The sequence below is a fragment of the Pteropus alecto genome, unplaced genomic scaffold (assembly GCF_000325575.1).
Source record: "Pteropus alecto unplaced genomic scaffold, ASM32557v1 scaffold102, whole genome shotgun sequence".
NCBI lineage: Eukaryota > Metazoa > Chordata > Mammalia > Chiroptera > Pteropodidae > Pteropus > Pteropus alecto.
Genome location: NW_006432224.1, coordinates 250891 through 253891, shown reverse-complemented (window position 1 = coordinate 253891; position 3001 = coordinate 250891).

Genomic DNA, 3001 nt, shown 5'->3' with positions numbered 1-3001 from the left:
TCCGCGTGGCCACTGAGGTTCGCAGCTGGGGGCCGTCAAGGGAAACCACGGCACCAGGAGGGGGCACCCAGGGTGCCCACCACCCCCTGCCACGCCCTCCCCAGACGGTGCGCAAGGAAACACATGCCCGGCATTTCGCCGCGCCGCCACCGCCACCGCCACTGACCTCGCCCACCCCCGGCCCCTCACCCCACACGCGCCCGACAGTGCGTGGCTGGAACCCACTGGGTTACGCCCTAGGCCGTCCTCGCCCCACGCAGCCTCTGCGTCTCTCTCGCCCCACCCCCCTGCCACGCCCTCCCCAGACGGTGCGCAAGGAAACACATGCCCGGCATTTCCGGCCGCCGCCACCGCCACCGCCACTGACCTCGCCCACCCCCGGCCCCTCACCCCACACGCGCCCGACAGTGCGTGGCTGGAACCCACTGGGTTACGCCCTAGGCCGTCCTCGCCCCACGCAGCCTCTGCGTCTCCCTCTCGCCACCTCCAACGCCCCCCAGGGCCCTGGCTTATGAGGGGGCAGACGGACCGCCGCGCGCGTGAGCACAAACCGCCGTGTCCATGCCCACACCCGAGGGCTCCGGGTCCCTACCGTAAGGTGAGAAATCACAGCGAGGACGAAAGCAGGCACCCGAAGTCAGCTGAGAGACACGCACGGGGGTGAAGGAGCGTGCGTCTCCAAGCTTCGACACTCACGGCAGAGCTACCTACAGCTGAACGTGTGTGTCCCGCCCGCCCCCAGCATCTGTGAAAGGCCCGCCCCCGTGTGGTCGCATGTGGACATGGGCCCTCTAAGGAAGCCACTGAGCTTCAGCGAGGTCCTGGGGGAGGCCCAGCTCTGACGGCATCAGGGTCCCCATAACAAGAGACACCAGAGCGCTCCCCTGTCTCTGTCCACACACAGCACCGAGGAAAGACAGGGAGGACGCAGCGGGAAGGCCTGCCGGCTGGGAGAAGCTGTCTCACCACAAACCCACTCGGCCGGCGCCCTCATCTACGTCTCTCATTCAAGCCACAGAGTCTGCAGCCTTTCGTGACCGCAGCCAGAGCCGGCTGCCACGCCCACGCTCTGTCCCCGACACGTCTGCCTCGTAACGACGAGGTGCGAGACCTCCAGCAAGGCCAGAGAGCACGCAACGCGAAGAAGCCGGGCGAGCATCTGACCCAGGGGCAGAGCCGGGAAAAGGACCGCAGAGACCGCCCACGCGGGAACACCAGAGCCCCGAGGCCGGGCCCTATGCTATGTGTCACCCAGCGATCGTCACCCTTCCCGGGAGCCCCACCACCAACCGCCCACCCCAGCGTCACCAAGTGCTCCTTCCCCGTCACTAAACACCCCGCTCCCTGTGCTGCGACCTTCGACAGCAGCTGTAGCGGTGCTGGGTGTCTGCCGCCCGGCCCTCCACCGTGACCACCCCACCTCAGCATGTGGCTTGGATACAGTAGCTCTCCAGCTGCGACACAGCCACCAACTGCCAGGACTTCCCCTGGTCTGGGTAGAGGCTAAACGAAACCTGTAGTAAACAGAAACATTTCGTGACAGATTGCGGCGTGAGAGTAACAGGATTTAAATAAATCTGATGAAAATAGAGGTGTGATAACGTTGCTCCAAACGGCTTTTCTTAGGTATTAGGATAAACACCTGAGCCCTTCTACCATTTCTAGCTACAGTGGGCCCTGACCATTGACACTGGCCAATTTCAATGCTTGAGTACCCGGCCAGGAAATTAAGTTATCGGGGTTAACGTGGTTTCCCATCGGGGGGCACGGACTGTGTGCCGGCGGGATCTGCAAAGCTCCGTATAAACCAACCGAAAGTAAATTAAAGTGATGTAAAGACAATGGACTATAGCAGCTCTAAACCCCAAATGGTCACAGATCACAAAGGACGCACGTCGCAAACAGGCACACACACACACGCAGATACACACCGCCAGACTCAGGGTCCGCACACCCATGTATTCGGCAGACGTATTTTGAGTGCCTGCGATGGGATCGCAGCTGGGCTAGGTCAAGACACACATCACACACGTGCCAGCAGCCAGACACACTCCCTTCACGTCAGAGGCCACACTCAGGTCACCTCCAGAGGCCTGCAACCCTCGCTGAGGACGTACGGGCAAGTAAAGTCGGAGTCAACAGTAGAAGCACGGTGGCCCGTAGGGCAGAGCCCTGGGCCACCTGTGATCCCTGGACCCGACCAGACACCAAGAGTGTTTACAGCATGGGTTGGAGGAGAATCTCGTAAGCCACTTGGGGTGGGAAGTGAGACCCGGGCGCAAGCTAACTGTCTTCTAAGGATCAAAGTCAGGTCACCAGACCTTTCGTTGTGTGATGGAGACAAAACCCGGAAGTATTGCTGAGGCGGGACCCCTGCCACCCGGCCCCCCACCCTGCACGGCCTCGCATCTCCCTGCCCTCCCCGCAGGCGCATAGCTGAGACGCCCTGTCCCCTAGCAGAGGTGGGGGGGCCTGTAGGACGCCCCCGCAGAGCCGCGGGGTACTCACAGTGCACACCACGACGAAGACGAACAGGCCCGTGACCTTCAGCCACTGCATGCAGCGCCTGCGAAAGAAGGGGTCAGGCACGTGTCACCCGGCAGCGGCCCTGCTGGCACCACCCAGACCTGCCTCCCGCTGGAGCATGAGTTTACTGGAGCCCTGGGTGCTTTCGCCTCGAAGCCGCGTTCGGATCCCGGCACCCCCCGGCCCGCCCCCTGGCGGAGGCTGCGAGGAAAGCCAGCGGCCCCGGCATTGCGCTCGGGCGGATCCCGGGCGCCTCGGGGGCCGTCGAGGCCCGTTTCCCCGACACTAGCCTTTTCTTGGCTCTGAGACATTGAGCCCTAATTTCCCTCCAAGTTTCCTGAAAGGCGGGAATATGGGTCTGATCGTCAAACAGATCCGCGCCGAGACTTGCGCGAACGCTTGGGAGAAAAGCTCAACGCCGTGCCAGGTGGAAGCAGCCGAGCCTCCGAGGGCCCCCTCGGCGGTAACCAGCGGA